Source organism: Colias eurytheme, chromosome 17 (assembly GCF_061535395.1).
Source record: "Colias eurytheme isolate Ceu_HAF_F1 chromosome 17, ilColEury1 Martin Lab GWU primary, whole genome shotgun sequence".
In the NCBI taxonomy this organism is placed as follows: domain Eukaryota; kingdom Metazoa; phylum Arthropoda; class Insecta; order Lepidoptera; family Pieridae; genus Colias; species Colias eurytheme.
This window is the reverse complement of record NC_142996.1, coordinates 10,114,695-10,135,446: the sequence shown is the minus strand read 5'-3', so window position 1 is coordinate 10,135,446 and position 20,752 is coordinate 10,114,695. Positions and strand designations below refer to the sequence as shown.

General features: G+C 32.4%; 1 protein-coding gene across 1 annotated transcript in view; it reads right to left on the bottom strand.

Annotated features, from left to right (window-relative positions):
• LOC149901461 (U5 small nuclear ribonucleoprotein 40 kDa protein) overlaps positions 1-20,284 on the bottom strand; it is a 46,133-nt gene extending 25,849 nt beyond the window's left edge. The window contains exon 1 of the mRNA XM_090111861.1: positions 20,203-20,284. The gene's annotated coding sequence lies outside the window, so the exon portion shown is untranslated. The remainder of the gene's footprint in view (positions 1-20,202) is intronic.
• Between the last annotated feature and the right edge of the window lie 468 nt (positions 20,285-20,752).

Genomic DNA, 20,752 nt, shown 5'->3' with positions numbered 1-20,752 from the left:
TTTTTTGTGTCCCTTCGTCCAGCATACTCACCATGGAATCCTGATATTTCATGAATGTCAAAAAACTGTTCTGAAATAGTGCTAAATAGTGCCCAAAGGAAAAAAATAGTGCTCTTGTACTTGCGAAGTTATAGCCATAGTTCGATGAGTATGCTGGACGAAGGTTTCGCCCAGCATACTCACCTCCGTCCGGAGAATCTGTATACGCTTCAAACATAATTCATACTTCAAAAAATAGTTCCCAAATAGTGCCAAACGGTGCCCAAAAAGAAAAAACAGTGCTCGAATAACTTCGGAGTTATAGGCTTCGTTCAGTGAGTATGCTGGGCGTAGGTTCTACGCCCAGCATACTCACTTCAGTGCGCGAATATCGAACGAGCTATAGGTATAATTTACGTCTCAAAAAATTGTGCTTGAAATAGTGCCCAATATCAGTCCAATTTTTGCTTGACTTTTGACTTAGAAAACCATTAAATTTTAATGTAAACTTCTACATACTAACGTAAAATGGGGTACAGTCGTCGACACATGTTTTTGGACAAAAATATTAAACTTTCTAATTGTAGACTTCATGTTATTGGAAATAATTATGGTATTTTCTCACATGTCAAAAACTTTCGATTAAATGCATTATTATATATTTTATAAATAATAATAAATGAATGAAACTTTAAGCGTAAATGAAGTCTATTACTTCATTGCATTGTGTGTTTTGTAAAAAACAACTCGCTTGCTACCTAGTTTTACAGTGCAATTAATGAATGAGTGTAAAATCAATTTAGTTAAATGCCACTATTATAAATTGAAATATACTTACTGATTTGGGTGCAGCTCCTATATTGATTACGTACTAGATACACAATTTTATATAGGTAAATAATGACATCACCAACACATTGTTTGGTTTTGCGTTATTATAATGATGTGCGACGAAGTAAACAAACAAAGAAACTGAGAAGCGCTTGTTCGTTTCGATTGCTTTGTGACACAAAATGGACCCTTATCACCTTCAAAATACAGATCAGTCTTGTCTAATAATCGTAAGATGTTAGGGCAGCGCCATCTAGTATTTAAACATAAACATATTCATTTGCGTCGCGGGCGCCGCGCGTCGTAAGCCCCATACCTATTGACCGTACGTGCATCCATTACTGCCACACTATATTGAACTTTATTACATGAGGAATACAGGTCAATTCCGTAAACGTTGTGGTACCGTCCTTGATCCGGAAAATGATTATTTTGAATAATTTTGTCAGTTGTAATGTAAGCATTAATAACAGCAACTTTATTTTTCATGCATGATTTACTTCATTTGATATCTTAATCCTTCAAGCGCCGTGATCTAGACAAAATATATAAAATCATTGTTCCTAGCTACCGGGGTCCCATGCGACGCGCGAAGGCTTAATCATATTATTATAAAGTATTATTAAAATAATGTGTTATTAATAATATTGCGATTCTAAAGTAAATACTCCCTTACATAGACAATTAATAATTTACACAAATCAAAAATTGTTAGAAAGAAAGTTAATAATATTGTATTCGACTGTACTCAATGTAATGTATGTAGAAGTTTACAATCAAATTTAATGGTTTTCTAGGTCAAAAGTCAAGCAAAAATTGGACTGATATTGGGCACTATTTCAAGCACAATTTTTTGAGACGTAAATTGTACCTATAGCTCGTTCGATATTCGCGCACTGAGGTGAGTATGCTGGGCGTAGAACCTACGCCCAGCATACTCACTGAACGAAGCCTGTAACTCTGAAGTTATTCGAGCACTGTTTTTTCTTTTTGGGCACCGTTTGGCACTATTTGGGAACTATTTTTTGAAGTATGAATTATGTTTGAAGCGTATACAGATTCTCCGGACGGAGGTGAGTATGCTGGGCGAAACCTTCGTCCAGCATACTCATCGAACTATGGCTATAACTTCGCAAGTACAAGAGCACTATTTTTTTCCTTTGGGCACTATTTAGCACTATTTCAGAACAGTTTTTTGACATTCATGAAATATCAGGATTCCATGGTGAGTATGCTGGACGAAGGGACACATTTTTTTTTGCCCCCTCTCCTTGGCGACGCGTGAGTTTAACACCAAGGAGTCCTGCGTTCGATTCTCGGTGGAGACGAAGAAAAAAAAATCTCTCGGTCTGGTAGGACACAGAAGGCTGATCACCTACTTGTTCCTAAAGAAAATTGATCAGTGAAACAGATGTATATCTAATACCCCTTACCCTACTAGGGGACATGGGACTTCACTTTTCAATGCATATTTTTTTGGAATGATAGGTGTGCGTGTTACCTAATTATAAGACTAATCAGGAAATAAATCATTATCAAGTTCGTTATTAAAATAAAAACATGAATATACCTACCTAATATACCTACGTATCCTCCTCCTACCTAAATATCTATGTACAATAGGTACCTATATTTTAAGTAAATGTATATTGCAAAGTAGGAAGGCTTAACCAAATTAAACTTGTTTATAGCAGCTTTGTGACAATTTGACATATTAGAACAACGTTAAGTTGACATGTTAAAGGATTAAACCAATCTAATACAATTTTTATGCATAATTAAATGTACACAGTTGCATTGAGTTACTATGTACTACGTACGTAGTAATAATTCCTTAATGCAGTTATGTTTTTAAATGTAAACATAATATAAAAGAGTTTTATAATTTTTTTCGCATTCGTAGCGTTTAGCTACTACATATACATATAATGTATTCTGGCATTGGTCGGGCAATGTGGCATTGGTAGGTATAATCTTAGTAATATTTGTATGTCTTTTTCATATCTTATACGCTTGAGAGAGAAACAACATCCCATATTTTCAGTTGTAAGCTCATGGACTGCCTAATGTAGACTACAAAATTGCATAAACTATGGAATATGGAAAAAATTGATGCTTTTAAGTAAAACATTAATAATGTTTGATCACATAGAGCGTGATATTCAATAATAATTTATATTTGCTTGTGTTGTGTGTGTGTGTGTGTGTGTGAAAATATGTTCCTGTGCGATTTTATCAAGGATTTTACGCCACACAATATTATTAAGTGGTTGTCATAGCAACCGTTGAAATATCAACACCAGTTTTGAGGTGATTCCAAGGGTGATTCCATACAATTTAAAAATGTAAGTATGTAGTTGCTAAAGTAGGAATTAGAGAAATTGTACAATAAAACCTGTGAATAAAACACTTTTTTCTCAATTTCATCATTTTTTATTAGGTAATTAAGTAGTAGTTACCTACCTAGAGTTGTATGCCTGTAAAAATATTTATAAAAGCCAAATTTTTTCGTAAATACTCCTTCAATGAATATTGATATAAACGATAAAAACCCACACTAATATAATGATCACCCCTAAATTATCCAAACACACAAATTCAGAAACTACACAGCGATTTCACAAAGAGATACTATCCAATCAATAAGCCAGTGTCACGATTCGTAGTTAAGATCACGAAGTGCATGTACCTATGTCCATAGAGTGCTATGTAGACACGAACATGCTCTATTATTTATGGTAAAACTGTTAGGATTCTCTAGAGGTTAAAAGCTCACTGAAATCAAGATTCCAATTTCTAAATTACATACTCAGAAAATATTCAAAGATTTTGGATTTGTAATTGATATATTTATTTTGAATATAAATTATGACATGCATGACCTATTTTTAGTCAGTAATTAATAAGATTAAGTTCGTAGTTAGTTTTGGTAAATGGAAATTCACAAATCTCTACACTAGACTAAGTTCCTCCGTAGCACTTTGTTTTTCGTTAAAATATACAGGGTTACAGGAAAAGACCATGTAGATCCGTTATGGGCGTGTAGTTAGCATTTTTTCAACTGATTTTTGAACAAGACAATAAATCTATTCAATTTATTAAAAATAATTAATATTTGTATTTACTTAGGATAGTTTTAAAAATTTACAAATTGTAGGTACGATTGCTAATTTATCGTTAGATACCTATAATTATATGTAATGACTATAATGCCGAACATCATATCGTAGATTCATAATTGTATAATATACCTAAGTAGATACTTTATTTAATAGTTGGTATACTTAAGAAAACGCGTCAGTAACTATTTATACTATAAATACTTCTATTTTCGTTCGCTCCAATATTATTACTACATATTTATGCCTTAGCTAATTTAGCTATTTTAACTTTTCAAGTCTATTTGCACGCATTCGCAATCGACCAAACTTCGCTCGGGGGTCTTCTTCGCGTGTTTCAGCAAATAATGGGAAATTATTGACGTAGGTACTTAGTAGGTACCATGGATAATATAATACAACTATACTAGGTAGTACATTTAGTACCTACATACATGAGGACAAACGTGGGTTGTTTTACATTTGATATTTTATTTGATTCAGAATTTTCCTTGATAATTCACTCTAGACTTTTATTAGAATGCTATTATGTAAAATTATGTACTTATGTAGATAATCGAGCCAGGCATTAGGCTTGTTTACATAATCCCGAAGACGTACCGTAGACACACATAATATGTTTACAAGTATAATTTATAAGTACACATGCACATGCTTTTGTTATCGCACGATATAATTCCTAACTTTACTAAAGTAAAGTTAGGAAAAAAAATCCTCGGGTAAACTCGAGGATTTTTTTTACCTAAGTATATTACAAAGATACCTATTATAGGTTAATTTGTTTTTTCTTGAAATTCGTCTCTACAGTGGTAGGTATAATACATTCAACAAAACTGCATTGTAAAATTATTCAATCCTTATTAAACAAAACATTATACATATTATAATTAATTAATTATAAAATTAGAAACTCTACCTCTTTATAGCATAAAGATTTAATACCTATGCATTTTATAGAGCACTCTAAAGTCTAAATTGCCATTGAATTGTCAACTTAATATTCACACCTACCTATCGTCCTGAATTAAGTATGTAGTTTGATCGATAACATGTATTGGGGCCACTAAATAAGCGGCAAGATTGCGCATGCATTTATTGTAGTACTAGCGACCCGCCTGCGGCTTCGCCCGCTTTGTCTAAACCCAATAAATGATATACTAAAACCTTCCTCGAGACTCTATCTATTAACAAAACCGCATCAAAATCCGTTACGTAGTTTTAAAGATGTAAGCATATATAGGGATATGGGGACAAAGAAAGCGACTTTGTTTTATACTATGTAGTGATTAAAAAAGGGTAGGTAATTCCCGGAAGACACGTACGTAATTGCCTGCAAAGAGAATCAATCAGTGAAAGAACATAGTCTCCAAATTTTTTAGTTATTAGAAGATTTAAAATCAAAAACATACGTGTCTCTATGCTTGATTCAGTAAAGTTATTTCAGCAATTTTCCCCCAAATTTAGCATGAATGAAAGAATTCAATTCTATTCTTCAAATATGGTCAACTACACAAAAGTTTTGCTACAGATTATAGAGAACAAGTAATTGGCACAGACTAAATAAAACGCTGCATACAATTTTAAGGCCCGATCCGTAACCGCGTTCTTATCGTATCGGTGTCGTATCGTTTTACACCACGTTAAGATACTGTGCGACCACAAAGCGTGAATTATGTTGCAAAAACCACATTTGTGTTGCTCATTTTTCTTTGCCCGTATTGAGGACAAAATAAGGTTTGATAAGGTGAACTGTCAAAATTAGTATAGTATTTTCGTTTCGTTCAAACACAAACACAAACATATGGGCGTGTTTGATATAAAATTTTTGGATATTTCTCGTTTTATTTTTAATGAGTTATTATTGTCATTTTACTCAATTAGGTATAGGGCTTTCGATATCAGTTTAAGGTTTTTTGATATCTGCAATAATTAAGGAATAATCGCCTGTGCACACTTAACGATTACACCCCGTATACCTATAGACCTAATTGACATATTTTTAACATTATTTACATTCTTTTCGTGTATATTAAATGGGACTCATTGCGTGCGTACGGGTTGCGTGATATTATTTATTTCCATAAACGCGTAATTTGTCTTTATATCAAAACACAATTCTTCATACATTTAACTTTCTCATAAAAATTAATAGCTCAATAAATTGAGGTTCACATACAAATTATAGCGGCCTTGTTAATGAATTTTACGATACATTGAAAAATATAAGTCGTATATCATGCCTCGATGAATTTTACAAGTAGCTGATAACTGACGGTTTATAACTGCAACCGGCCATATTGTTTTTAATCATGCACGCTGTTTTTCTGTTAAAAGATAATAATTTGATTTATGTTAATGCGTGTTATACTGAATTAAAATTGATTGTGTTTATATATTATGTAGATATAACTGTATTGCCCTGTTATGAGCGTTGAGAAGGCTTTTTTTATTATTAAAAAATTTGCAGCTCTATTTTCTACTTGTTTATTCTTATTGGTTGGAGGTAGGTAGTGATACCGACGACTATAAACAAACAATATCTTAAGATTTTTTGAAATCAAGAAGCCCCCGGAATCACAGACACAATAGAAAATCTATTGTGTCGTGGCCCGATCGGGCCGCTCGGTGGTCAAGGGGTTGAGGTAAAAACATGATACAGAATGAAATAAAGTTAATTTTTAGATATAATTATGTAAGAACAGGGATAGGACAACTCTTTAGCTAAAGCCTTCAAAAGGAAATATTAAAATATTCTTCAAAAGCTCAAGTATAAACAAAAAATGTAAAACTGTGCTGCAAAAAAAAGTAAAAACGAGCGCAAATACGTTGAACACTTCTTTTATATGGAATAATAAGATTTACCAACCACTGCGGCATTTTACGTATATTGCCGACACTTTAACTTCACGAACGACGAAATATTCTCCGCAAAAACTATTACGTCCATTTGGAGAAGGTTTATTAATGCATTAAATAACTATTAACACTTATAAAGGCCCTAAAATTAAATTCCCATTCAATGCCTTTAAAGTTATAAGGAACGTGACAGGTGCTTAGGCTTGGTATACACGAACTGTTAGATCGTAACGTTTTAAAGTATGAGATCTTGAATTTTTAAGAAAATTCCTTATTCTTTAATTTAATTATTGTTTGTTAAATGTTTAACATGCGTTAAAAAAGCTCTCTTCACATAAAAGCTTCCAATTTATATAGTTATGCAAAGGACGGCATAACATTATAAGATGGTATAACAGCGCTCTTATAAAAAAGATTTATCTTAACATAGATAGATTTGTTCGATTAATGTAGGTATTTATGCAGGGTGGCACATAAGTAAAATTATAGCTCCGCTCTATGAGCCAAAAGGTGTCGCCAAAGGCTCTGGGCATATGTTTGCGAGTAACAAGTCAGAATGTTATTAAACGAGCGCCAATTTACATTAAATTATTTTAGTTATACAATTTTCTTCTATTAAAGCCACCAATTTCTCGCTTACAGATAAACTTTTTATGAAAACAGTATCCATTTTTTTTTTCATTTCTAAGTTGTAATAGTCATTTCTATGACAAAACTTTTGCACAACCCTATTAAGCGTTTGTCAAGTTTGTATATAACAGGCCTTATCTCCTTTTTAAACATAATCCGAATCATGGGCACCACCCGCAGTGTCCGCGTAGATTTATAATCACTTGTCAAGAATAAAATCGCGTTTCTCGATGCATTGTTCAAAATAATCGTCTTATTGTGATGTGGGTATAATTTGTTTTGACTCGGCTCGGGTTGAAGATGTACACTTGTGTTAAAGACGCTTCTTATTTAACGCTTTATAGTTAGTAATAGAGACTATGTAACTTTAATCCTGTCGTATATGACGTAGTAAGTGCTTAGCACTTGCCAAAGTATAAAATATAACTAACTTATTATAACTTGACTATTGCCGTTGTAGAAATAAGAAAGATACTTCGTTAAAGTTATACATATTTTAATAGCCCAGTCGTCACTCACTCCTTAATCTTAAACGCAACCTCTAGGCTCTAGCCCAGATGCAAAGCCGAATTCAAATATTTGTTAATTCAATTCATATTATTTATATAGAACATGTACAATTAGAGCAAAGTAATGAATTCCATTATTTCTTGCCAGAATTAAACACTAGAGCCATTAGTATTTTCACAATATAACCGACGTTTACGGTAAAAGGGAGATAGGTTACGATTAACTAATTCCTATCCCGTATTATCTGCAAAGCTAAGAACAAAGTCGTGTACGACGCAAAAATAAATTACTTCGTGAGACAGAATTCAATATACCCTAGTCTATGCGTCTCGTAAATCGATGCGAATCGATAAGAAATATCGATTCACAATAAATCGGCAACTCGGTGTGCACCATTAAAGGGCTCATTCGATTCTTTAATCGATTTGGAAAATTATAATTGATTTATGGTGGCATGTAATTGTTATTATACCGATTTTATCTGCGCGGTTATAAAAAGCTTCTTTTCTGCCTCAAAAGATTAAATTAGCTATGAATTATGTAAATATTTATTGATATTGCGATTTAATGTAGAACAGGCTGCTCCTGTAGGTGGTGCTACGGACGATTATTCAAGTGAGTGGTGGAATGATGGTGAGATCATTTTTTGTGGTCTATCTTGGTCCTGGGTGGTCGATTATGCGCGTTTATTACATAGTTGATTGAACAAATTGTTCCTTAGTTTATGCTTATCAAAATATCGAATGTGATGGAATGAATAAAAGAATTTCGGTGATTGTTTAACCGTCAATATTAAATTGTTGAAAATTGATGAGATTCTTTCAAACTGGTATCATTAACGAGGATATCGTACCTGTTATCATATTTTTATAAATTATGAGTACATCATAATTATTTTTACTCCCAACTTATATAGTTATAAGTTCTAATGACGAACTAATAGAATAAGACGATAGACAAAGTTAGTAGTGAGTATTTTTGTTCAACTTTGTAACCATATACTAGCATCATTGTAAACATAGTAATTATAGTTGTTTCCCCTCAGTAACATAAGAATCGAAGCCAAACACTAGATAATCTATTCGATATTTAATACCTCGTGTACAGGTTTCTGACACTATTTAGCCCTAATATATTCAGTTTACGACATGGCTCTTGCAATATCATATTTATTTATCGACTGGTGTCTCAACCAACACTTTCTTTTCTTCTTTATGTCTATGGCACTTAAAAATATGTACGTTAAATTTGTGATATTCGCAAAAATGCGACAAAAGTGTAGTACTTATATATTGTGTTCTGTTTATGAATTTTTAGTATACTCATAATTCTGCGACTTTATTTCTTACAGGTCGGGATCAAATAGAAAATATGCTAATTTAAATATAAACCTAAGGTCTATTTTATTTTTTATCACTTTATCGGGGATTAAACCCTCGTCTGTCGGAACACAGATCTGAGCCAAATCATCGCCGGTTGGAAATTAGCTCATTGTAACGCAAATATAGTTCAAATCTGCATAAACGACTATTTAGTTGATAGCTTATGAATTACTGAATATTTAAAGTCCATCACTTAATAATTTGACCGATAAATATTCGAAATATAACAGTAATTATGTCATACTTGAGTCGAGTAACTTTTAAATTTTAAAGTTTTAAAAAATGTAAAATTTTGCGGAAAGTTGATAAACGGTAAGTATTTATTGTTCTTTTTATTATTATTCACTATATATCCTAATGTTTATGTGCCGAAATAATGAAAATTACCAATAATTATACCACAAATAATGGCTCCAAATATGTATCTACCATTTCACTGTACGTTGCTTAGTTTTTGACCCCTGGTTAATCGTATTTTATTTTTAATATTTTATTTGTTTTTTACATCATTTTACAAGAAATTTTATGAAGATTTTTATAATATAATTCAAAATTTGATACTGTGTTCCATTTTAAAGATATTTCGTTTTCAATTCAGAACCGACAATAATTTCCCCGTAAAATTCGCGTACAGGATGTTCGCATATTGTATGAAATTGAAAAATTTAATTGTTCGTCTTCATACATATGTTTTGTTTATATTGATGGGTATCGTTTTTGTGGTATTTATTGTCCTCAGGTTTAATACGATATAATCAACTATACAAATTATAGTCCGTAACCTCTATGGAATTCCTTTAATTTAGTATATTATGGTTAAAAGTGTATATTATATGCTGGAAAAATAGTAAAAAAACCTACATCGGGAACAATGGTTTTCACTATGACCTATATATAGGACAAAGTGACTATGTTACTATGTAATTTGTGTAGGACAAACTGGAAAAGTAATTTAACACATTAATTGTACAACATATTCTTACCTTAATACAAATGCAACATATTATTTTTTATTGGGGAACCATATGTTTCTGAAAAAATAAAAAACCGGCCAAGTGCGAGTCGGACTCGCGCACCGAGGGCTTCGTACAAACTTATTTTTTTTAATTATGCTGTAGGTATCTTTTAATTCATATTTTAGAATTCTTTATCTGTGCTGTAAGACGTTGCTATTGTAAGTTTTTATAACCTTGCAAATGTCGAAAATTACGAAAATTTGCAGCATAAACGGTTGTATCTTTTGATTGCGTTGGCATATATTATGTTTGATTCTGTTTTTATTTTGTTTTTCTGTCGTCTCACAATTTCAAAATGAACGACAACACGGGAGTTGTCATTTTTGAAACCCAGATAGTCCAAAGATGTTTTTACACATATTTTGGGGTTATTTCTTTAAAACTGGAAGAATGTTTTTTTATAGTTTTGAACCTCAATACGATTCGCGCTTCAAGGACTCCGAACAAACCTACATTTTATTATGTTTTAACTTCTAGTGTTTTTAGTGAATTTTTCTTTATCTGTGCTGTAAAACCTTGCTTTTAACCAAGTCCACTTAACTTTTGACCCGTAGGTTTTGATTCCCTTGCTAGTAGTTGCGGTTTTCAGAATATGCCGCATATGAATATTATTTCTTCTGATTGCGTCTTAAATCTTATATCTCCATACCAATTTGCATGAAATTTGGTATGGAGATATTTTGATACCCGAGAAAGGACATAGGCTACCTTTTATTGCGAAATATGTACCACGGGCGAAGCCGGGGCGGACCTCTAGTATTATATGTATATAAAAATGAATCGCAAAATGTGTTGGTAAGCGCATAACTCGAGAACGGCTGAACCGATTTCGATAATTCTTTTTTTATTATATTCCTTGCAGTACGAGGATGGTTCTTATGTAGAGAAAACGTAAATATGTACCACGGGCGAAGCCGGGGCGGACCGCTAGTGTATTATAAATCTGAGTTTTTAATATGAATATCAAGTTAATACATGTAGCCGTTCATTAGTTGTAAGTTGAAATTATTATTTTTTTTTTTATATAAAGTGTAATTAAAAAAAACATGTTATTTGCGATTATTCTTATATCTGTTTTATAAAACATTGCTTTTTACCAAATTTAAAGATTTTATGTACTTGGGAAGTACCCTGTCGGTTTTGATTCCATTGCAAAAGTCAAAATTTGCTAAAAATTGCAGCATTAATGGCTGCATCCCAAAGGGTTTGGTTTTTAAGGGTCTGGGTCTGCCCATCTGTCTGTCAAGACCCATTTTCACAGGAACGCGTGATGTGACATAAAACTGAAATTTATATTGATTACTTGAGTCGATTGAAGCTGTGAAAAAATCAAACGTATAAACCAACGCAATCAAAAGATAAAGCCGTTTACAGTGGCGTAGCTAGGGGTACAAGGGCCCTGGTGCATAGGGAAAAAATCGGGCCCTCCTCCTCCCCTCTTTCCGCGTAGTTTGAACTTATATTTGCCTTCAAAATTATGGATAAGAATAAGAATAGAAAACAGTACGTGAACTTATCCCTAGTAGGCTAGATCCATACGTCGTCTCTATTAGAATCTCCATGTGTTTAATAGAAGAAAAAGGGAATTAATACCTAAACAACGACGCACATGACAATATTAGAATATTTATTATTTAGATGAGATTAATTAATGGAAAAAACGTTTTTTAACAGAATTCCCCGCCCAATTCACAATCTCTTACGCGCTTTAATTTTTGCGAATTCGTCTATAATTTCACTCAAATCCAAGTTTGATGCCGCCTCATTTTCTATTGCAATTAACGATAAATGTCGGAGGCGATCTTGTCGAATGCTATTTCTTAAATAATTTTTTATAATCTTCAGTTTACTGAAAGATCTTTCTGCTGCTGCGGAAGTAACAGGAATTGTATGAAACAGTAGCATCGCTGTAGGATACACTTCCGTAAGGTCACATCGAGCACGCCAAATTTTGTTATAATTTCTTTGCAAAGCTGGCGAATAGACCACGTCTCCATCACTAGAGGGAGAATCAGATGATATACATTAAGAAATTGGAGCGAAAAATTGGGTCCAATTATATCGCAATATTTCTTCTGAAACTGACCACATTTTTCGAGTAAAATCGTTTCATTCCAGCTAAGCAAGTTTTTTGGCATCAGGAAGTCGAACGATTTACAAACTGCACTCATACCAATAAAACGCGCATCTAACTGATTGATTATTATGTCGAGTACATTCTTGAAAATAGTTACTCTAAAGACTTCTTCCTGGTTTTCGAATCGGTGATCAGAAGCCAATTCATCGAAATGCTTTTTAGTTTTTCTTCGTCGCTTTTCTGGAAAGGTAGAATCGATATCGTATTTTCTCGCGGTTTCGGTGGCCTTGGATTTGAAGGACTCGAAGTCATTTCTATACTTTTTCAATTTATCCGTTGTTTCGTCCAAAGACTTACTCGCTTCATCCAAAACGATATCACGTTTTTGCAAAACTTTGGAAACATAATTGATGTTGTTCAATATGCTGTGCATGAATTCACAAAGAAATACAAACTCAAAATTCAGCATTTTTGATTTTATAATCTCTGCTTCACTACGTTCGTCTTACTGGAACTCTTCAGCGTTATTTCGGACAATGCTTTAATGATATCGAAAAAACGAAGTTTGACTGCAGTTATTGAGTTAACCCTGCTGGACCATCTTGTCGGATTCAATTTTTGAAAAAAAAAATTGTTTAAAAAAAAATTTTTTTTTCTAAGCTGAGGTTTGAGGGCCCCCTGAGCTCCGGGGCCCTGGTGCACTGCACCACCTGGCCCTATGATAGCTACGCCACTGGCCGTTTATTAACTCAGGCCCCGGAATCACAGACACAATAGAAAATCTATTGTATCGTGGACCGATCGGGCCGTTCGGGGCTCAATGGGCTATGCTGCAAATTTCGACATTCGCAAGGGAATCGACACCTTCCGTGTACATAGAGTTTTGAAATTGGGGTAAAATAAGGTCTTATAGCGCAGATTGAAGAATAATTTCGAAAAACATAAAATTTCGGAGTTACAACATAATAAAAATGTTGTGTGGTTTTATGAAACCACGGTAAAAGTGAAACTGTTCGAACGGTTCCGAACACTGCCTTATACCTACTCGGCAGCCGACCGTCACGCGACATGCGCTACACAGACCAAAAAGTTTGAGACGATGTAATAAAAGTTTCACTTTAAAAATTGGTTTGTTCGGAGCCCACGGTGTGCGAGTCCGACTCTCACTTGGCCGGTTTTTTATTCTTATGTAGGTACTATATGTAGTACATTCGTAGGCCGAATGTTAAAGCTGATGTAGATCGCTGTCTGAAGATTATTTTTATTTGCATTCATGACTTTAAATAGCCTTGGAACATTACTTATTTAATAAAAAGAATTAAATGCATCATTTGCAGTACGCCTGCAAATATAAATCTACCCTCTCATTTTGTAAATGACTAGCGATAACAATTATTGTATTTTTGCCTTTTGGTGTCAAAACTGCTTCTATTACCCAGAAGAAGAATGCAATTTCTCTATTTGAAGATATCACATTGCTGTTTAAACTACATAATCAATAATAACTTATTTGTTAGGTAACCCTAAAATAAACTTCCGTCTTGATATTTTAATTTTCTTTCGAAAATAAAAATTTGTATTTGATAGAATAACCTTTTCTGATTCGTAAGCATTTGAGTATCAAAAAAAGAGAATTCAAATGGATCCAAACAACGATTCTTATGGCAATGGAAGACAAGACACTCCAAGGCTTACTTTAACAATAGGACGTAAAAGTATTTGAAATCAAGAAATATAACTCTGTATATTTTGCCAAATGAACAGATAATAATACTAACACGATTAGTGTTTGGGAATTTACAGCTTTTAATTCCTGATACCAGGATTCTTCATGAAATTCTACACATAACACGTCTTACTTTATTCCAATCAAAATATTTTTTAAGTTTCATGCTGTTTGTGTACTATGGACTCCCTAAACTACTGAACCGATTTTAATACAATTTTACCGATTAGTTTATATCTTAATTACAATATGCTTGGAAATACTGCATGTATTGAAGTACAACTAGATTGGATAGCGTTCATCACTTTCCTGATCACATTCAAGTGGAACCTCGTTGTAATAAATCGTCGTCTCGAGGCGGTCGTTGTGTCCGAACTCCGATGTATAAGAAAAAATGAACAGAAGTTAACGTTATTTATGCTAAGTTGCAAATATTCCTATTTATTGGCCAATGTTGGCGTCAACACCACACATTACAACCACATGAGTATATAAATAGTACAGACACAAAGCTTCATAAGAATTTTTTTTTCTGTCAGTTAAGTAAAATTTATTTAAGTAAATAAAACATTTAGATGTATAATAATTGTTTATTTATTTTGAATCTTTAAGTTTATTGATTTTTATCCTTAACATAAGCTGTATTTTATAAAAAATATTTAAAACTCGAATTTCCGAAATTTTTGATTTATAAGTTAAATGTAACGGTTTATAATTAAGTTATGGTATAATTAAATGTAGATTTCACTTTTGTACAGCTTAGACATTTTTCTGTATGGATACAGTGCCTTTCGATTTGTAGTTGGACAACATTTCATTTTATAGGTACTATATAATAATAATTAAGAGCATGAAAGAAAAAAAAGCATTTCTTCATAATGCTATTGTTACCACAAAAAATATTTTCTTAATCGCTAATTTTAAGAAAAAATAAATTAAAATTAAAATTGATGTGGAGACGTTATACATACAGACGTTAGAACAAAGTCCACCATAAGAATGAAGTCATTTAGGAATAAGACGATTTTTAAACATTAATAAAAACCTAAATATTTTAAAAAAGTAAAAATTACTGTTAGTTTTTATCTAGTTTTGATTAAAATAAAAATAAAAAAAAAGTAGCAAAAATTTTTGAAATGTTCTAATTTTGGAGCAGACTGTAATGTCTGTATTTGTATGAACATAATTATGTGGAGATCGCGTCCACTTATTTTCATGCGTAAACGATGATATTCATACTCAACTTTCTCGAATTTTTATAAAATAAACCTATGTTTTTGTTATATTCACTCAAAAGATTGTCTATTCTAGTGTGAAAATACAAAAATAAAAATCTAAAATACCTTGATATTATTTTATTATGAGTATTTTTCTTAACAATGTCGTATTTTTTCAAAATGTGTGGGAAAAAATGGTTCTAATAAATAAAATAAACATGCCAGGGGAGTAAGTAAGGTAACTAATATAAAGTTTGGTTATCTAGTTAGCATCAAAATTTACAAGAGTGTCACAGGTTAAAGTTTATATCACAAATTTTAATATCGAAAAAAATCGGCAAATCAGCGCCGACCGCTCGAATTTCTCCGACAGACAGCACCTTTTAGACGCGGCGCGCCGCGACAGCTGAGGGGTTAAAAAAATGTCAATAGTAAGTTTTTAGTTTATCTTGTAATGGAAAAAGATAATTTTATTTTCATTCCAATTTCTAACCATTCCCTATTATACAAAATAAAATGTGTATATGTATGCCAAAAGCTCGACTAAAGCTCTTCATATTTAGCACTCGCACGTATCCACATAAATATTGTCATTACGGAGGCATCTTCAAACTTCCGTGGCCCGACTGACCAATCACGTACGCCCAATTTTAAAGATAATTTGCTTTTTATAATTATGTACAATTACTTAAGTATGACGAGGAGCGAGATAACTGTTTACTTGTTCAATATCAAACCAAACTCAAACTCAAAAAATGTTTATTCAAATAAACTTTTACGTACTTCTCATAGAGAGTGAATCGGCAAGTATGAAGTAAGTCGACAGGAAAACATATCTACAAAAATAAATAAAATTATATTATTACTAGCGGTCCGCCCCGGCTTCGCCCATGGTACATATGAAAAATAGATGTTGGCCGATTCTCAGACTTACCCGATATGCACAGAAAATTTCATGAGAATCGGTCCACCCGTTTCGGAGGAGTATGCAGACTAACATTGTGACACGAGAATTTTATATATAAGATTAAATAAGAGACTAGATTAAGGTTTACTAGATTTAAAGTTTTATTTGTATGAGGATCTGAATAAAATGCTTTTTAATTAAGTGACTCGATAGTTTTTTAAGGAATATTTGCCAATATAATAGAATATTATATTATAGCGATGGTGGTTATACAAATATTATAAAAGCGTAAGTAACTCTGTAACATACAAACCAATATTACGATTATAGTACATTATCTGTGCCAATATTAATGAAACCTTTGATACGGACCCGATTATGTGCAATACCTATATGCCTAGATTAGCCCTTACCTTTCTTATTATATACCTTTGTAGAGACCGACCCTTTTTGTCGATTTAATTCAGATCAAGTAGAGAATGGAAATCGCGAGATAAAGTGGATGCAATTAACTAGGTATAGAGAAAATGATAATAATTATTATTTGGGTAGGTACTAAATTCCAATTGAGGCAACGGTGATATTGGGTTCAGTATTATATTGCACGCCTCATAAGCGAAGCGTTGAGGTGGGTACTACTGTCACTTCGCGCAAAACATCTGATTTTTCAAACTTAAAATGTCTTTATGTATCATACATTGCACTTGTAAGATAATACATACACACACATATTAAGAAAAAACACTATTTTTAACGTTCATGATATTTTTGATGTCATTTTTGTTATTTAAACTAGTTAAAAAACAGTTTAAAAAAGTTCTGTCTTGGACGTCCGTGTGTCTGTATGTGCGGATCCTTTTTCTTGTTAACACGATAGCGACCGAAATACTTTACTAATCGAGTCTTTTTTTTTCTCTTACGCTTGAGTATGCTTAGGAATAGAACCCTTTCATTTTTCAGGGTCTGATTCGATGTGGTTTAATTGTTATTAAATAAACAAAAATAATAATTAATAAATATTTATTAAAAAAAAATTATGAGGCGTGCACTTTTGGATTTTCCAAATTATTTTTTTCTCTTACGCTTGAGTATGCTCAGGAATAGAACCCTTTCATTTTTCAGGGTCTGATTCGATGTGGTTTAATTGTTATTAAATAAACAAAAATAATAATTAATAAATATTTATTAAAAAAAATTATGAGGCGTGCACTTTTGGATTTTCCAAATTTTGTTTGAAATGCATATGCACATAGTTAATATTATCAAATAATTTTTCCATTTTTACAATTTTTTTCCTTGCTGCTCCTCTACTAAAGCTTTTCTCGTAAAAGAAGTTGTTCCTTTTATGGTAAGTTAACCATAAGCATTATAATATTCAGAGATGAGTGTAGCCAGCTACTAAGGATGAAGAACGCTAGTTGAAAGAATGTTTGAATTCTGTATTTTGACACCATTTTGACACATAATATCTTTTAAAAATCATTGCTCTATTATGTAACCGACTCTTAAACTTTAGCGACGATTTAAAATTCTCAGCTAATTATAGTAATGCACCAATAAATGACTACTGCATGAAGACTGCATGTCAGATTCAGGTAACACTTGACAGTGGGTCGATGGCCTCCGTTCCCGCGCTTTTCGCCGAATGTATTGTGACATTTCTTGCAACGCGCGTAATAAAAAAAGTATGAAAAAAAACGTGAAAATTCAAAACTTAATAAGAATAAAAGTATGCATAATAATCCATAATATTCTACCTTATTTTTCTACGTTTAATCTTATATTCTGAATTCTTTAGTTCATTTCCTGCAATGCTGAAATTCAGAATTATAACGCCCGCTTTGTCTAAAACCTAATAAATTATTTACTAAAACCTTCCTCTATCTATTAAAAAAAACGCATCAAAATCCGTTGCGTAATTTTAAAGATTTAAGCATACATAGGGACAGAGAGCGACTTTGTTTTATACTATGTAGTGAAGCGACATTTGTATACTTCGCTACTAATTGAAATAGGTGTTGCTATGTAAAAAATATGTATAACTTCTTTTTTAATGATATTGCATACATTCCTTTTTGAATCGTCAGCAATATTTTTAATTACAGAAACACAATGCTGCCAGGTAGCTCGAAAAGCACAAAAAGCTTAACTGCAAAGTCGTGTTTAAAACTCAATTAAGTAATATACTGGTTTCACCCGCCAATTTTGTTGCTATGGCTTTTTATTATGATAACTGCTTTTATTTTCTTGTGAACCTTTTTTATGGACGATTAAATAGATATAATTACTTCATGTAAGTTTATTAGTTGATAACATAATTTGTCAGTGAGAAATTAATAATTAGAAAAGTTATTTTGCTAGGAAGTTTATACAAACAATATTGTATAATGTGACGTATAGAATTTCTTTCGATTTAAGGTAAAAATGACTTTTCACATTTCTTAAATATTTTTTATTTAACTTTATCAAAACTGTGTGTGCTGCGGTTTAGCCTCAATAGCTATTGGGCTGTAAATCCCATGACATTTTTTATTTATGATCTAAGCAAAAAATCTTATATTAAAATTCTTGCAGATTTTATCGAACTCTAACATTCACGAACAAAATTATTACTAAAACCAAACACTGAAACAAACTAACAAACGAGACGTTTGTTATCTTTCCACAAAATAAAGAAGAAAACACAAAATTAATCGTATTCCTATAAGCTCCGATCAGTCATGTTTCAGTATCACAATACCGTAAGATTATTTTTGATGAAGTACACGTCCGTAAATGTTGAAAAAAGCAGTAATCCTATTAAAAACCAGTCCTCGACCCTATTGTTTTACATTGCCTTAAAACGATTCTTGAACTCTGGTAATTATTGCATGAGGTATATCCATTACGGGTTGTGTATGTCATATTATGTCGATTTACGGTAGACAATGAGCATTGTAATGTCAGCAAGCGATTGGATCGTGTTAGTGAGGGTCGTGGTGGGGCGCGCTGGAGGCAAACTTGGCTGGACTGATGGGAGTGGGGTTTAAGGCAGGAGATTTTATTATATATGCTAATAAAGAATATTATAATTAGGCGACTGAAATTATACAGTGTGAAGAGTAACGTCAGATAATCCTAACATATATGAATGGCTGAAACAAAGAGTTGTATTCTATTAAAATATAAGAGTTTAATTTGTATCCAATAGATTTCCTATGGATTTATCGTATTGTTTGGAATTATGATTATTGAGGGGCTCTGTTAAATTTGAGACGAGATCAGCTATCGCTATCGCGCTATCTTTCAGGAAATTAAATTTTAAAATTAATTAATAATTCTGACATCAATTAAAATATTATTATTGTTTCATGCCAATACGCTTCTACCTTATAAATATAATTTTGTATCGAAATTCATCCGATCTGTATCACATAGAGATACTAATTCATCTGTCACATAAATAACTACAGATTATAAATAAAAAATCGTGTTGTCATATAACTTGCACCACGCAACGCCCGGGGACATTGTAGAGATATTTCCCGAAGCTCAGTCGATGCACTCGCAAAAGGAATGTATTCATTTTATACGCCTTCACGTTACTCCAGTATTTCTAGCACTTTCTTTATGTTTGCATTATTATACTGTCTTCAGCATGCGGGTTTTCTCGCGTGGTACCAGCATAAACGACAATTATTGTTAAACCAGGCTTGAGTTATTCTTGGTAGAGTAGTTCAATAAACACTTTCAATTTCAGAATTATTCATGAAAAATATTGGATATATTTATATTTTATTGCGTTTTCAGTTAAAAAACGACTTATTTTTCAAACTTTAAACGAGAAATACCATGCAAACTATCGTATATAATTATTATTTATGAAAAAAGGTTGAAAAAATCTGTGCTCCATTTCTTTTCATCCATGTTTAAGGTATGCAAGAAAGCAAATACATATAAATTAATTACATACCTAAATACCTCTCATTTCTAACACATTTTAATATCACGTATTCACAAAAATGTATTTAATTAAACTGAATCTCGATAACGTTGAGACTGCGCGCAATCAGTACTTAAAAGGGTCTAATCATTTGAGATAACGACGACTTTACACACATGGTGAGACTTTCCACTTAGACACCATATTTGTTGTTTAGACTGAGCTTTATAAAGACTGTATCTAGTAACATGAGCTATTCTGTTTTTCCCGCTTTTGCTTTTTTCCTGTTGTCTATTTTTCAGATGTTCAAATTTCTTCAAAATTTCATGGAGCAGAAGCTATACTATTACTGCCTGCATTAACATTTTTACAAGAAATACGCATAAAGCAATCATAAACACAAATTGTGACACAAATATATAATTTCACACTATGAATTATATAAGACTAGCTTTCCACCCGCGGCATCGCCCACGCAAAAGAAAGAAAAACCCGCATAGTTCCCGCTCCCGTGGGATTTCCGGCATAAAACCTATCCTATGTCCTTTCTCGGGTATCAAAATATCTCTATACAAAATTT